This window comes from Carica papaya, chromosome 8 (genome assembly GCF_054855325.1).
Source record: "Carica papaya isolate Zhongbai chromosome 8, ASM5485532v1, whole genome shotgun sequence".
In the NCBI taxonomy this organism is placed as follows: Eukaryota; Viridiplantae; Streptophyta; class Magnoliopsida; order Brassicales; family Caricaceae; genus Carica; species Carica papaya.
In genome coordinates this window covers 19823892-19839003 of record NC_142316.1, presented here as the reverse complement: position 1 = coordinate 19839003, position 15112 = coordinate 19823892, and the positions used below count along the sequence as shown (strand labels likewise).

Below are 15112 nucleotides of genomic sequence, written 5' to 3'. Positions count from 1 at the left end.
ATAATTAAAGTCGCGCGTAACGTCGAACGATACATCTGAAAAAAAGAAAATGGGTGCAACACGAGAACTTCCCAGGAGGTAACCCATCATTGTACTACTTTCGCCAAAACACACTTAACTGCGGAGTTCTGATGGGATCCGGTGCATTTGTGCTGGTGTGACCGCACCTGTTTAATTTCGTGCTGAAAATACATAGACTCCTTCTTCCCTCCCCCCCTCCCATCATTTGTTTCCTTGTGCGTTCGCACTGCACCTCTCCTTCTCGTTCTAATATCGATTAAAATGCCCCTGATTCTTGACTAACATTTGCGTATAAACGAGCGGACCATAGTTCCAATCGCGCGTAACGTCGAACGACCCATATGAAAAAAAATTGTTGCGATACGAGGACTTCCCAAGAGGTCATCCATCCGAGTACTACTCTCGCCCAAGCACACTTAACTGTAGGGTTCTGATGGGATCCAGTGCATTAGCGCTGGTATGATGCCACTTGTTTAATTTTGCGCTTCAAATAGATACACTCCTTCTCTTTTCTTCCTCCTCCCGTCATTTGTTTCCTTGTGCGTGCGCACTGCACCTCCCGTACTCGTTCAAATATCAAGTAAAATGCCACGGCGCCGTGACTCACATTTGCGAATAAACCTGCGGACCATAAATCAAGTCGCGCGTAACGTCGAAATAATCATCTGTAAAAAGATGGGTGCAACACGAGGACCTCCCAAGAAAATGGGTAAAATATAAGGACTTCGCAGGAGGTCACCCATCCGAGTACTTTTCTCGCCCAAGCACCCTTAATTGCGGTGTTCTGATAGAATCCGTTGCATTAGTGCTGGTATGATCCCTCATGTTTCATTCTGCACTGCAAATACATACACTATTTCTCCTCCCATCCCCCCTCCCGTCATTTGTTTCCTTGTGCGTGCACTCTGCATCTCTCTTTCTCGTTCTAATATCAAGTAATATGCCCTCGCACCGTGACTCACCTTTGCAAATGAACCAGCGGTTTATAATTCCCTTCGCGCTTAACGTCGAACAACCCATCCGAAAAAAAATAGGTGCAACACGAGGGCTTCCCAGGTGGTCACCGATCCGAGTACTACTCTCGCCCAAGCACACTTAACTGCGGAGTTCTGATGGGATCCGGGGCTGTAGTGCTGGTAAGATCGCACCTGTTTAATTTCGCGCTGCAGATACATACACTCCTTCTCCTTTCTTCCCCCTCCCGTCATTTGTTTCCTTGTGCATGCGCACTGCACCTCTCGTTCTCGTTCAAATATCAAGTAAAATGCCACGGCGCCGTGACTCACATTTGAGAATAAATCTGTGGACCATAATTAAAGTCGCGCGTAACGTCGAACGGCACATCTGAAAAAAAGAAAATGGGTGCAACACGAGAACTTCCCAGGAGGTAACCCATCATTGTACTACTTTCGCCAAAGCACACTTAACTGCGGAGTTCTGATGGGATCCGGTGCATTAGTGCTGGTGTGACCGCACCAGTTTAATTTCATGATGAAAATACATACACTCATTCTTCCCTCCCCCCCTCCCATCATTTGTTTCCTTGTGCATTCACACTGCAACCTCTCCTTCTCGTTCGAATATCGATTAAAATGCCCGTGATTCTTGACTCACATCTGCGTATAAACCAGCGGATCATAGTTCCAGTCGCGCGTAATGTCGAACGACCAATCTGAAAAAAAATTGTTGCGATACGAGGACTTCCCAAGAGGTCACCCATCCGAGTACTACTCTCGCCCAAGCACACTTAACTGCAGAGTTCTGATGGGATCCAGTGCATTAGTGCTGGCATGATGCCACTTGTTTAATTTTGCACTTTAAATACATACACTCCTTCTCTATTCTTCCTCCTTCCGTCATTTGTTTCCTTGTGCGTGCGCACTGCACCTCCCGTACTCGTTCTAATATCAAGTAAAATGCCACGGTGCCGTGACTCACATTTGCGAATAAACCAGCGGACCATAAATCAAGTCGCGCGTAAAGTCGAAAGAATCATCTGCAAAAAGATGGGTGCAACACGAGGACCTCCCAAGAAAATGGGTGAAATATAAGGACTTCGCAGGAGGTCACCCATCCGAGTACTTTTCTCGCCCAAGCACCCTTAACAGCGGAGGTCTGATAGAATCCATTGCATTAGTGCTGGTATGATCCCTCATGTTTCATTCTGCACTGCAAATACATACACTCTTTCTCCTCCCATCCCCCCTCCCGTCATTTGTTTCCTTGTGCGTGCACTCTGCATTTCTCTTTCTCGTTCTAATATCAAGTAATATACCCCGGCACCGTGACTCATCTTTGCAAATGAACCAGCGGTTTATAATTCTATTCGCGCGTAACGTCTAACAACCCATCCGAAAAAAAATAGGTGCAACACGAGGGCTTCCCAAGTGGTCACCCATCCGAGTACTATGCTCGCCCAAGCACACTTAACTGCAGAGTTCTGATGGGATCCAGAGCTTTAGTGCTGGTATGATCGCAACTGTTTACTTTCGCGCTGCAAATACATACACTCCTTCTCCTTTCTTCCCCCTCCTGTCATTTGTTTCCTTGTGCGTTCACACTTCACATCTCATTCTCGTTCTAATATCGATTAAAATGCCCCTGCATCTTGACTCACATTTGTGTATAAACCAGCGGACCCTAGTTCCAGACGCGCGTAAAGTCGAACGACCCGTCTGAAAAAAAATTGGTGCGACACGAGGACTTCCCAGGAGGTCACCCATCCGAGTACTAATCTCGCCCAAGCACACTTCACTGCGGAGTTCTGATGGGATCCAGTGCATTAGTGCTAGTATGATCGAACCTGTTTAATTTTGCACTGCAAATACATAAACTCATTCCCCTTCCTTCCCCCTCCCGTCATTTGTTCCCTTGTGCGTGCGCATTGCACCTCCCGTTCTTGTTCTAATATCAAGTAAAATGCTACAGCGCCGTGACTCAGATTTGCGAATAAACCTGAGGACCATAATTCAAGTCGCGCGTTACGTCGAAAGAATCATCTGCAAAAAAATGGGTTCAACACGAGGACTTCACAAGAAAATTGGTGAAATATAAGGACTTCCCAGGAGGTAACCCATGCAAGTACTACTCTCGCCCAAGCACCCTTACCTACGGAGTTCTGATAGAATCCGTTGCATTATTGCTGGTATGATCGCACTTGTTTCATTTCGCGCTGCAAATACATAAACTCCTTCTCCTTTCTTCCCCCTCCCGTAATTTGTTTCCTTGTGCGTGCGCACTGAACCTCCCGTTCTCGTTTTAATATCAAGTAAAATAGTACAGCGACGTGACTCACATTTGCGAATAAACCTGAGGACCATAATTCAAGTCGCGCGTAACGTCGAAAGAATCATCTGCAAAAAAATGGGTGCAACACGAGGACTTCACAAGAAAATGGAAGAAATATAAGGACTTCCCAGGAGGTAACCATTGCTAGTACTACTCTCGCCCAAGCACCCTTACCTACGGAGTTCTGATAGAATCCGTTGCATTAGTGCTGGTATGATTGCACCTGTTTCATTACGCGCTGCAAATACATAAACTCCTTCTCCTTTCTTCCCCCTCCCGTGTTTTTTTCCTTGTGCGTGCGCACTGCACCTCTCGTTCTCGTTCAAATATCAAGTAAATTACCACGGCGCCGTGACTCATATTTGCGAATAAATCTGCGGACCATAATTAAAGTCGCGCATAACGTCGAACAGCACATCTGAAAAAAAGAAAATGGGTGCAACACGAGAACTTCCCAGGAGGTAACCCATCATTGTACTACTTTCGCCAAAGCACACTTAACTACGAAGTTCTGATGGGATCCGGTGCATTTGTGCTGGTGTGACCGCACCTGTTTAATTTTGTGCTGAAAATACATACACTCCTTCTTCCCTCCCCCCATCCCATCATTTGTTTCCTTGTGCGTTCACACTACACCACTCCTTCTCGTTCTAATATCGATTAAAATGCCCCTGATTCTTGACTCACATTTGCGTATAAACCAGCGGACCATAGTTCCAGTCGCGCGTAACGTCGAACGACCCATCTGAAAAAAAAGTGTTGCAATACGAGGACTTCCCAAGAGGTCACCCATCCGAGTACTATTCTCACCCAAGGACACTTAACTGCAGAGTTCTGATGAGATCCAGTGCAGTAGTATTGGTATGATGCCACCTGTTTAATTTTGCGCTTCAAATATATACACTCATTCGCTTTTTTTCCTCATCCCGTCATTTGTTTCCTTGTACGTGCGCACTGCACCTTCTGTACTCGTTCTAATATCAAGTAAAATGCCACGGCGCCGTGACTCACATTTGCGAATAAATCTGCGGACCATAAATCAAGTCGCGCGTAACGTCGAAAGAATCATTTGTTTCCTTGTGCGTGCACTCTGCATCTCTCTTTCTCGTTCTAATATCAAGTAATATGCCCCGACACCGTGACTCACCTTTGCAAATGAACCAACGGTTTATAATTCCATTCGCGCGTAACGTCGAACAACCCATCCGAAAAAAAATAGGTGCAACACGAGGGCTTCCCAAGTGGTCACCCATCCGAGTACTACTCTCGCCCAAGAACACTTAACTGCGGAGTTCTGATGGGATCCGGAGCTTTAGTGCTGGTGTGATCGCACCTGTTTAATTTCGCGCTGCAAATACATACACTCCTTCTCCTTTCTTCCCCCTCCCGTCATTTGTTTCCTTTTGCGTTCACACTTCACCTCTCATTCTCGTTCTAATATCGATTAAAATGCCCCTGCTTCTTGACTCACATTTGCGTATAAACCAGCGGACCCTAGTTCCAGACGCGCGTAACGTCGAACGACCCGTCTGAAAAAAAATTTGGTGCGACATGAGGACTTCCCAGGAGGTCACCCATCCGAGTACTAATCTCGCCCAAGCACACTTCACTGCAGAGTTCTGATGGGATCCGGTACATTAGTGCTGGTATGATCGCACCAGTTTAATTTTGCGCTGTAAATACATAAACTCATTTGTTTCCTTGTGCGTGCGCACTGCACCTCCCGTTCTCGTTCTTATATCAAATAAAATGCTATAGCGCCGTGACTCACATTTGCGAATAAACCTGAGGACCATAATCCAAGTCGCGCGTAACGTCCAAAGAATCATCTGCAAAAAAATGGGTGCAACACGAGGACTTCACAAGAAAATGGGTGAAATATAAGGACTTCGCAGGAGGTAACCCATGGTAGTACTACTCTCGCCCAAGCACCCTTACCTACGGAGTTCTGATAGAATCCGTTGCATTAGTGCTGGAATGATCGCACCTGTTTCATTTCGCGCTGCAAAAATATACACTCCTTCTCCTTTCTTCCCCCTCCTGTCATTTGTTTCCTTGTGCGTGCGCACTGCACCACTCGTTCTCGTTCAAATATCAAGTCAAATGCCACGGCGTCGTGACTCACATTTGCGAATAAATCTGCGGACCATAATTAAAGTCGCGCGTAACGTCGAACGGCACATCTGAAAAAAAAAATGGGTGCAACACGAGAACTTCCCAGGAGGTAACCCATCATTGTACTACTTTCGCCAAAGCACACATAACTGCGGAGTTCTGATGGGATCCGGTGCATTTGTGCTTGTGTGATCGCACATGTTTAATTTCTTGCTGAAAATACATACACTCCTTCTTCCCTCCCCCCCTCCCATCATTTGTTTCCTTGTGCGTTCACACTGCACCTCTCCTTCTCGTTCTAATTAAAATGCCCCTGATTCTTGACTCACATTTGCGTATAAACCAGCGGACCATAGTTCCAGTCGCGCGTAACGTCGAACGACCCATCTGAAAAAAAATTGTTGCGATACGAGGACTTCCCAAGAGGTCACCCATCCGAGTACTACTCTCGCCCAAGCACACTTACGATCTTACCAGCACTAATGCACCGTATCCCATCAGAACTCCGCAGTTAAGTGTGCTTGGGCGAGAGTAGTACTCGGATGGGTGACCTCCTGGGAAGTCCTCTTGTTGCACTAATTTTTTTTTTCAGACGGGTCGTTCGACGTTACGCGCGACTGGAACTATGTTCCGCTGGTTTATATGCAAATGTGAGTCAAGAAGCAGGGCCATTTTAATCGATATTAGAACGAGAAGGAGAGGTGCAGAGTGAACGCACAAGGAAACAAATAATGGGAGGGGGGAGGGAAGAAGGAGTGTATGTATTTTCAGCACGAAATTAAACAAGTGCGGTCACACCAGCACAAATGCACCGCATCCCATCAGAACTCCGCAGTTAAGTGTGCTTTGGCGAAAGTAGTACAATGATGGGTTACCTCATGGGAAGTTCTTGTGTTGCACCCATTTTCTTTTTTTCAGATGTGCCATTCGACGTTACGCGCGACTTTAATTATGGTCCGCAGATTTATTTGTAAATGTGAGTCACGGCGCCGTGGCGTTTTACGTGATATTTGAACGAGAACGAGAGGTGCAGTGCGCACGCACAAGGAAACAAATGACGGGAGGAGGAAGAAAAGAGAAGGAGTGTATGTATTTGAAGCGCAAAATTAAACAAGTGGCATCATACCAGCAATAATGCACTGGATCCCATTAGAACTCTGCAGTTAAGTGTGCTTGGGCGAGAGTAGTACTCGGATGGGTGACCTCTTGGGAAGTCCTCGTATCGCAACAATTTTTTTTCAGATGGGTCGTTCGACGTTACGCACGACTGGAACTATGGTCCGCTGGTTTATACGCAAATGTGAGTCAAGAATCAGGGGCATTTTAATCGATATTAGAACGAGAAGGAGAGGTGCAGTGTGAGCGCACAAGGAAACAAATGATGGGAGGGGAGAAGGGAAGAAGAAGTGTATGAATTTTCAGCATGAAATTAAACAGGTGTGGTCACACCAGCACAAATGCACCGGATCCCATCAGAACTCCGCAGTTAAGTGTGCTTTGGCGAAAGTAGTACAATGATGGGTTACCTCTTGGGAAGTTCTCGTGTTGCACCCATTTTCTTTTTTTTCAGATGTGCCGTTCGACGTTACGCGCGACTTTAATTATGGTCCACAGATTTATTCGCAAATGTGAGTCATGGCGCCGTGGCATTTTACTTGATATTTGAACGAGAACGAGAGGTGCAGTGCGCACGCACAGGGAAACAAATGACTTGAGGGGGAAGAAAGGAGAAGGAGTTTATGTATTTGCAGAGCAAAATTCAACAGGTGCGATCATACCAGCACTAATGCACCGGATCCCATCAGAACTCCGCAGTTAAGTGTGCTTGGGCGAGAGTAGTACTCGGATTGGAGACCTCCTGGGAAGTCCTCGTGTCGCACTAATTTTTTTTTCAGACGGGTCGTTCGACGTTACGCGCGACTGGAACTAGGGTCCACTAGTTTATACGCAAATGTGAGTCAAGAAGCAGAGACATTTTAATCGATATTAGAACTAGAAGGAGAGATACAGAATGCACGCACATGGAAAGAAATGACGGGAGGGGGGATGGAGGGAGAAAAAGTGTATGTATTTGCAGCGCAGAATGAAACATGAGCAATCATACCAGCACCAATACAACAGATTCTATCAGAACTCTGCAAGTTAATGGTGCTTGGGCGAGAGTAGCAATAGGATGGGTGACCTCCTGCGAAGTCCTTATCTTGCACCCATTTTTTTGCAGATGATTCTTTCGACGATACGCGCGACTTGAATTATGGTCCTCAAGTTTATTCGCAAATGTGAGTCACGGCACCGTAGCATTTTACTTTATATTAGAACGAGCACGGGAGGTGCAGTGCGCACGCACAAGGAAACAAATGACGGGAGGGGGAAGAAAGGAGGAGTTTATGTATTTGTAGCGCGGAATTAAACGGGTGTGATCATACTAGCACTAATGCACTGGATCCCATCAGAACTCTGCAGTTAAGTGTGCTTGGGCGAGAGTAGTACTCGGATGGGTGACCTCCTGGGAAGTCCTCGAGTCGCACCAATTTTTTTTCAGACGGGTCGTTCGACGTTACGCGCGACTGGAACTAGGGTCTCCTGGTTTATACGCAAATGTGAGTCAAGAAGCAGGAGCATTTTAATCGATATTAGAACGAGAAGGAGAGGTGCAGTGTGATCGCACAAGGAAACAATTGATGGGAGGGGGAGGGAAGGAGAAGGAGTGTATGTATTTTTAGCACGAAATGAAACAGGCGCGATCACACCAGCACTAATTTAACGGATTCTATCAGAAATTCGTAGGTAAGGGTGCTTGGCCGAGAGTAGTACTAGCATGGGTTACCTCCTGCAAAGTCCTTATATTTCACCCATTTTCTTGTGAAGTCCTCGTGTTGCACCCATTTTTTTGCAGATTATTCTTTCGACGTTAAGCGCGACTTGAATTATGGTCCTCAGGTTTATTCGCAAATGTGATTCACGGCGCTGTAGCATTTTACTTGATATTAGAACGAGAACGAGAGGTGCAGTGCACACGCACAAGGAAACAAATGACGGGAGGGGGAAGAAAGGGGAATGAGTTTATGTATTTGCACTACGAAATTAAACAGGTGCGATCATACCAGCACTAATGCACCGGATCCCATCAGAACTCCGCAGTTAAGTGTGCTTGGGCGAGAGTAGTACTTGGATGGGTGACCTCCTTAGAAGTCCTCCTGTCGCATTAATTTTTTTTTTCAGACGGGTCGTTCGACGTTACGCGCGACTGGAACTAGGGTCCACTGGTTTATACGCAAATGTGAGTCAAGAAGCAGGGGCATTTTAATCGATATTAGAACGAGAAGGAGAGATGCAGAGTGCACGCACAAGGAAACAAATGACGGGAGGGGGGATGGAGGGAGAAAAAGTGTATGTATTTGCAGCGCAGAATGAAACATGAGCACTCATACCCGCACCAATGCAACGGATTCTATCAGAACTCCGCAAGTTAAGGGTGCTTGGGCGAGAGTAGCATTAGGATGGGTGACCTCCTGCGAAGTCCTTATATTTCACCCATTTTCTTAGGAAGTCCTCGTGTTGCACCCATTTTTTTGCAGATGATTCTTTCGACGATATGCGCGACTTGGATTATGGTCCTCAGGTTTATTCGCAAATGTGAGTCATGGCACCGTAGCATTTTACTTGATATTAGAACGAGCACGAGAGGTGCAGTGCGCACGCACAAGGAAACAAATGACGGGAGGGGGAAGAAAGGAGAAGGAGTTTATGTATTTGCAGTGTGGAATTAGACGGGTGCCATCATACCAGCATTAATGCACCGGATCCCATCAGAACTCCGCAGTTAAGTGTGCTTGGGCGAGAGTAGTACTCGGATGGGTGATCTCCTGGGAAGTCCTCGTGTCGCACCAATTTTTTTTTAGACAGGTCGTTCGACGTTACGCGCGACTGGAACTAGGGTCCGCTGGTTTATACGCAAATGTGAGTCAAGAAGCAGCGGCATTTTAATCGATATTAGAACGAGAAGGAGAGGTGCAGTGTGAACGCATAAGGAAACAATTGATGGGAGAGGGAGGGAAGGAGAAGGAGTGTATGTATTTTCAGCACAAAATGAAACAGGTGCGATCATACCAGCACTAATGCACCGGATCCCATCAGAACTCCGCAGTTAAGTGTGCTTGGGCGAGAGTAGTACTCGGATGGGTGACCTTTTGGGAAGTCCTCGTGTCGCACCAATTTTTTTTCAGACGGGTCGTTCGACGTTACGCAGGACTGGAACTAGGGTCCGCTGGTTAATACGCAAATGTGAGTCAAGAAGCAGGGGCATTTTAATCGATATTAGAACGAGAAAGAGAGGTGCAGTGTGAACGCACAAGAAAACAATTGATGGGAGGGGGAGGGAAGGAGAAGGAGTGTATGTATTTGCAGCGCGAAATAAAAGCGGTGCGATCATAGCAGCACTAAAGCCCCGGATCCCATCAGAACTCCGCAGGTAAGTGTGCTTGGGCGAGAGTAGTACTCGGATGGGTGACCACCTGGGAAGCCCTCGTGTTGCACCTATTTTTTTTCGGATGGGTTGTTCGACGTTACGCGCGAATGGAATTATAAACCGCTGGTTTATTTGCAAAGGTGAGTCACGGTGCCGGGGAATATTACTGGATATTAGAATGATAAAGAGAGATGCAGAGTGCACGCACAAGGAAACAAATGACGGGAGGGGGAAGAAAGGAGAAGGAGTTTATGTATTTGCAGCGCAAAATTAAACAGGTGCGATCTTACCAGCACTAATGCACCGGATCCCATCAGAACTCCGCAGTTAAGTGTGCTTGGGCGAGAGTAGTACTTGGATGGGTGACCTCCTTGGAAGTCCTCCTGTCGCATTAATTTTTTTTTCAGACGGGTCGTTCGACGTTACGCGCGACTGGAACTAGGGTCCACTGGTTTATACGCAAATGTGAGTCAAGAAGCAGGTGCATTTTAATCGATATTAGAACGAGAAGGAGAGATGCAGAGTGCACGCACAAGGAAACAAATGACGGGAGGGGGGATGGAGGGAGAAAAAGTGTATGTATTTGCAGCGCAGAATGAAACATGAGCAATCATACCCGCACCAATGCAACGGATTCTATCAGAACTCCGCAAGTTAAGGGTGCTTGGGCGAGAGTAGCACTAGGATGGGTGACCTCCTGCGAAGTCCTTATATTTCACCCATTTTCTTAAGAAGTCCTCGTGTTGCACCCATTTTTTTGTAGATGATTCTTTCGACGATACGTGCGACTTGAATTATGGTCCTCAGGTTTATTCGCAAATGTGAGTCACGACACCGTAGCATTTTACTTGATATTAGAACGAGCACGGGAGGTGCAGTGCGAACGCACAAGGAAACAAATGACGGGAGGGGGAAGAAAGGAGAAAGAGTATATGTATTTGCAACGCAAAATTAAACGGGTGCGATCATACCAGCGTTAATGCACCGGATCCCATTAGAACTCCGCAGTTAAGTGTGCTTGGGCGAGAGTAGTACTCGGTTGGGTGACCTCCTGGGAAGTCCTCGTGTCGCACCAATTTATTTTCAGACGGGTCGTTCGACGTTACGCGCGACTGGAACTAGGGTCCGCTAGTTTATACCCAAATGTGAGTCAAGAAGTAGGGGCATTTTAATCGATATTAGAACGAGAAGGAGAGGTGAAGTGTGAACGCACAAGGAAACAATTAATTGGAGGGGAAGGGAAGGAGAAAGAGTGTATATATTTTCAGCACGAAATGAAACAGGTGCGATCATAGCAGCACTAATGCAACGGATTCTATCAGAACTCCGTAGGTAAGGGTGCTTCGGCGAGAGTAGTACTAGCATGGGTTACCTCATGCGAAGTCCTTATATTTCACCCATTTTCTTGTGAAGTCCTCGTGTTGGACCCATTTTTTTGCAGATGATTCTTTCGACGTTACGCGCGACTTGAATTATGGTCCTCAGGTTTATTCGCAAATGTGAGTCACGACGCTGTAGAATTTTACTTGATATTAGAACGAGAACGGGAGGTGCAGTGCGCACGCACAAGGAAACAAATGACGGGAGGGGGAAGAAAGGGGAATGAGTTTATGTATTTGCAGCGCAAAATTAAACAGAGGCGATCATACCAGCACTAATGCACCGGATCCCATCAAAACTCCGCAGTTATGTGTGCTGGGGCGAGATTAGTGCTCGGATGGGTGACCTCCTACGAAGTCCTTATATTTCACCCATTTTCTTGGGAGGTCCTCGTGTTGCACCCATCTTTTTGCAGATGATTCTTTCGACGTTACGCGCGACTTGATTTATAGTCCGCAGGTTTATTCGCAAATGTGAGTCACGGCATCGTGGCATTTTACTTGATATTAGAACGAGTACGGGAGGTGCAGTGCGCACCCACAAGGAAACAAATGACGGGACGAGGAAGAAAAGAGAAGGAGTGTATGTATTTGAAGCGCAAAATTAAACAAGTGGCATCATACCAGCACTAATGCACTGGATCCCATCAGAACTCTGCAGTTAAGTGTGCTTGGGCGAGAGTAGTGCTTGAATGGGTGACCTCTTGGGAAGTCCTCGTATCGCAACAATTTTTTTTCAGATGGGTCGTTCGACGTTACGCGCGACTAGAACTATGGTCCGCTGGTTTATACGCGAATGTGAGTCAAGAAAAAGGGGCATTTTAATCGATATTAGAACGAGAAGGAAAGGTGCAGTGTGAACGCACAAGGAAACAAATAATGGGAGGGGGGAGGGAAGAAGGAGTGTATGTATTTTCAGCACGAAATTATACAGGTGCGGTCACACCAGCACAAATGCACCGGATCCCATCAGAACTCCACAGTTAAGTGTGCTTTGGCAAAAGTAGTATAATGATGGGTTACCTCCTGGAAAGTTCTCGTGTTGCACCCATTTTCTTTTTTTCAGATGTGCCGTTCGACGTTACGCGTGACTTTAATTATGGTCCGCAGATTTATTCGCAAATGTGAGTCACGGCGCTGTGGCATTTTACTTGATATTTGAACGAGAACGGGCGGTGCAGTGCGCACGCACAAGGAAATAAATGACGGGAGGAGGAAGAAAAGAGAAGAAGTGTATGTATTTGAAGCGCAAAATTAAACAAGTAGCATCATACCAGCACTAATGCACTGGATCCCATCAGAATTCTGCAATTAAGTGTGCTTGGGCGAGAGTAGTAGTCAGATGGGTGACCTCTTGGGAAGTCCTCTTATCGCAATAATTTTTTTTCAGATGGGTCGTTCGACATTACGCGCGACTAGAACTATGCTCCGCTGGTTTATACGCAAATGTGAGTCAAGAATCAGGGGCATTTTAATCGATATTAGAACGGGAAGGAGAGGTGCAGTGTGAACGCACAAGGAAACAAATGATGGGAGGGGGGAGGGAAGAAGGAGTGTATGTATTTTCAGCACGAAATTAAACAGGTGCGGTCACACCAGCACAAATGCACCGGATCCCATCAGAACTCCGCAGTTAAGTGTGCTTTGGCGAAAGTAGTACAATGATGGGTGACCTCTTGGGAAGTCCTCGTATCGCAACAATTTTTTTTCAGATGGGTCGTTCGACATTACGCGCGACTGGAACTATGGTTCGCTGGTTTATACGCAAATGTGAGTCAAGAATCAGAGGCATTTTAATCGATATTAGAACGAGAAGGAGAGGTGCAGTGTGAACGCACAAGGAAACAAATGATGGGAGGGGGGAGGGAAGAAGGAGTGTATGTATTTTCAGCACGAAATTAAACAGGTGCGGTCACACCAGCACAAATGCACCAGATCCCATCAGAACTCCGCAGTTAAGTGTGCTTTGGCGAAAGTAGTACAATGATGGGTTACCTCATGGGAAGTTCTCGTGTTGCACCCATTTTAGTTTTTTTCAGATGTGTCGTTCGACGTTACGCGCGACTTTAATTATGGTCCGCAGATTTATTCGCAAATGTGAGTCACGGCGCCGTGGCATTTTACTTGATATTTGAACGAGAACGAGAGGTGCAGTGCGCACGCACAAGGAAACAAATGACGGGAGGGGGAAGAAAGGGGAATGAGTTTACGTATTTGCAGCGCGAAATTAAACAGGTGCGATCATACCAGCACTAATGCACCGGATCCCATCAGAACTCTGCAGTGAAGTGTGCTTGGGCGAGATTAGTACTCGGATGGGTGACCTTCTGGGAAGTCCTCGTGTCGCACCAATTTTTTTTCAGACGGGTCGTTTGAGATTACGCGCGTTTGGAACTAGGGTCCGCTGGTTTATACGCAAATGTGAGTCAAGAAGCAGGGGCATTTTAATCGATATTAGAACGAGAATGAGAGGTGAAGTGTGAACGCACAAGGAAACAAATGACGGGAGGGGGAAGAAAGGAGAAGGAGTGCATGTATTTGCAGCGCGAAATTAAACAGGTTCGATCAACCAGCACTAATGCAACGGATTCTATCAGAACTCCACAGTTAAGTGTGCTTGGGCGAGAGTAGTACTCGGATGGGTGACCACTTGGGAAGCCCTCGTGTTGCACATATTTTTTTTCGGATGGGTTGTTCGAAGTTACGTGCGAATAGAATTATAAACCGCTGGTTCATTTGCAAAGGTGAGTCACGGTGCCGTGGCATTTTACATGATATTAGAACGAGTACGGGAGGTGTAGTGCGCACGCACAAGGAAACAAATGACGGGATGAGGAAGAAAAGAGAAGGAGTGTATGTATTTGAAGCGCAAAATTAAACAAGTGGCATCATACCAGCACTAATGCACTGGATCCCATCAGAACTCTGCAATTAAGTGTGTTTGGTCGAGAGTAGTACTTGGATGGGTGACCTCTTTGGAAGTCCTCGTATCACAACAATTTTTTTTCAGATGGGTCGTTCGACGTTACGCGCGACTGGAACTATGGTCCGCTGGTTTATACGCAAATGTGAGTCAAGAATCAGGGGCATTTTAATCGATATTAGAACGAGAAGGAGAGTTGCAGTGTGAACGCACAAGGAAACAAATGATGGGAGGGAGGGAGGGAAGAAGGAGTGTATGTATTTTCAACACGAAATTAAACAGGTGCGGTCACACCAGCACAAATGCACCGGATCCCATCAGAACTCCGCAGTTAAGTGTGCTTTGGCAAAAGTAGTACAAAGATGGGTTACCTCCTGGGAAGTTCTCGTGTCGCACCCATTTTCTTTTTTTCAGATGTGCCGTTCGACGTTACGCACGACTTTAATTATGGTCCGAAGATTTATTCGCAAATGTGAGTCACGGCTTCGTGGTATTTTACTTGATATTTGAACGAGAACGAGAGGTGCAGTGCGCACGCACAAGGAAACAAATGACGGGAGGGGGAAGAAGGAGAAGGAGTTTATGTATTTGCAGTGCGAAATTAAACAGGTGCGATCATACCAGCACTAATGCACCGGATCCCATCAGAACTCACTAGTTAAGTGTGCTTGGGCGAGAGTAGTACTCGGATGGGTGACCTCTTGGGAAGTCCTCGTATTGCACTAATTTTTTTTTCAGACGGGTCGTTTGAAGTTACGCGCGACTGGAACTAGGGTCCACTGGTTTATACGCAAATGTGAGTCAAGAAGAAGGGACATTTTAATCGATATTCAAACGAGAAGGAGAGATGCAGAGTGCACGCACAAGGAAACAAATGACGGGAGGGGGGATGGAGGGAGAAAAAGTATATGTATTTGT

The 15112-nt window shown here is 46.4% G+C and overlaps 4 non-coding genes and 26 pseudogenes across 4 annotated transcripts; 19 read left to right on the top strand and 11 right to left on the bottom strand.

Annotated features, from left to right (window-relative positions):
- Positions 1-50: 50 nt before the first annotated feature.
- LOC148250184 (5S ribosomal RNA) lies at positions 51-169 on the bottom strand (annotated as a pseudogene).
- Positions 170-373: 204 nt separating this feature from the next.
- LOC148250183 (5S ribosomal RNA) lies at positions 374-491 on the bottom strand (annotated as a pseudogene).
- Positions 492-1052: 561 nt separating this feature from the next.
- LOC148250182 (5S ribosomal RNA) lies at positions 1053-1171 on the bottom strand (annotated as a pseudogene).
- Positions 1172-1380: 209 nt separating this feature from the next.
- LOC148250181 (5S ribosomal RNA) lies at positions 1381-1499 on the bottom strand (annotated as a pseudogene).
- Positions 1500-1704: 205 nt separating this feature from the next.
- On the bottom strand, positions 1705-1822 carry LOC148250180 (5S ribosomal RNA; annotated as a pseudogene).
- A 561-nt stretch (positions 1823-2383) lies between these two features.
- LOC148250179 (5S ribosomal RNA) lies at positions 2384-2502 on the bottom strand (annotated as a pseudogene).
- Positions 2503-2707: 205 nt separating this feature from the next.
- On the bottom strand, positions 2708-2826 carry LOC148250178 (5S ribosomal RNA; annotated as a pseudogene).
- A 916-nt stretch (positions 2827-3742) lies between these two features.
- Positions 3743-3861, bottom strand: LOC148250177 (5S ribosomal RNA; annotated as a pseudogene).
- Positions 3862-4525: 664 nt separating this feature from the next.
- LOC148250176 (5S ribosomal RNA) lies at positions 4526-4644 on the bottom strand. The gene has a single exon (XR_015815426.1). It is a non-coding gene; the product is annotated as a 5S ribosomal RNA (ribosomal RNA).
- Positions 4645-4850: 206 nt separating this feature from the next.
- Positions 4851-4969, bottom strand: LOC148250175 (5S ribosomal RNA; annotated as a pseudogene).
- A 536-nt stretch (positions 4970-5505) lies between these two features.
- LOC148250174 (5S ribosomal RNA) lies at positions 5506-5624 on the bottom strand (annotated as a pseudogene).
- A 260-nt stretch (positions 5625-5884) lies between these two features.
- On the top strand, positions 5885-6003 carry LOC148250173 (5S ribosomal RNA; annotated as a pseudogene).
- Positions 6004-6208: 205 nt separating this feature from the next.
- On the top strand, positions 6209-6327 carry LOC148250172 (5S ribosomal RNA; annotated as a pseudogene).
- Positions 6328-6537: 210 nt separating this feature from the next.
- LOC148250171 (5S ribosomal RNA) lies at positions 6538-6655 on the top strand (annotated as a pseudogene).
- Positions 6656-6859: 204 nt separating this feature from the next.
- On the top strand, positions 6860-6978 carry LOC148250170 (5S ribosomal RNA; annotated as a pseudogene).
- Positions 6979-7188: 210 nt separating this feature from the next.
- On the top strand, positions 7189-7307 carry LOC148250169 (5S ribosomal RNA; annotated as a pseudogene).
- Positions 7308-7836: 529 nt separating this feature from the next.
- Positions 7837-7955, top strand: LOC148250168 (5S ribosomal RNA; annotated as a pseudogene).
- A 559-nt stretch (positions 7956-8514) lies between these two features.
- LOC148250167 (5S ribosomal RNA) lies at positions 8515-8633 on the top strand (annotated as a pseudogene).
- A 563-nt stretch (positions 8634-9196) lies between these two features.
- On the top strand, positions 9197-9315 carry LOC148250166 (5S ribosomal RNA; annotated as a pseudogene).
- Positions 9316-9520: 205 nt separating this feature from the next.
- Positions 9521-9639, top strand: LOC148250165 (5S ribosomal RNA). Its single transcript, XR_015815756.1, has one exon. It is a non-coding gene; the product is annotated as a 5S ribosomal RNA (ribosomal RNA).
- A 205-nt stretch (positions 9640-9844) lies between these two features.
- Positions 9845-9963, top strand: LOC148250164 (5S ribosomal RNA; annotated as a pseudogene).
- Positions 9964-10168: 205 nt separating this feature from the next.
- LOC148250163 (5S ribosomal RNA) lies at positions 10169-10287 on the top strand (annotated as a pseudogene).
- A 562-nt stretch (positions 10288-10849) lies between these two features.
- LOC148250162 (5S ribosomal RNA) lies at positions 10850-10968 on the top strand. The gene has a single exon (XR_015814792.1). It is a non-coding gene; the product is annotated as a 5S ribosomal RNA (ribosomal RNA).
- A 914-nt stretch (positions 10969-11882) lies between these two features.
- Positions 11883-12000, top strand: LOC148250161 (5S ribosomal RNA; annotated as a pseudogene).
- A 203-nt stretch (positions 12001-12203) lies between these two features.
- Positions 12204-12322, top strand: LOC148250160 (5S ribosomal RNA; annotated as a pseudogene).
- Positions 12323-12853: 531 nt separating this feature from the next.
- LOC148250159 (5S ribosomal RNA) lies at positions 12854-12972 on the top strand (annotated as a pseudogene).
- Positions 12973-13175: 203 nt separating this feature from the next.
- LOC148250158 (5S ribosomal RNA) lies at positions 13176-13294 on the top strand (annotated as a pseudogene).
- A 210-nt stretch (positions 13295-13504) lies between these two features.
- On the top strand, positions 13505-13623 carry LOC148250157 (5S ribosomal RNA). The gene has a single exon (XR_015815049.1). It is a non-coding gene; the product is annotated as a 5S ribosomal RNA (ribosomal RNA).
- Positions 13624-14474: 851 nt separating this feature from the next.
- Positions 14475-14593, top strand: LOC148250156 (5S ribosomal RNA; annotated as a pseudogene).
- A 208-nt stretch (positions 14594-14801) lies between these two features.
- Positions 14802-14920, top strand: LOC148250155 (5S ribosomal RNA; annotated as a pseudogene).
- Positions 14921-15112: the final 192 nt, after the last annotated feature.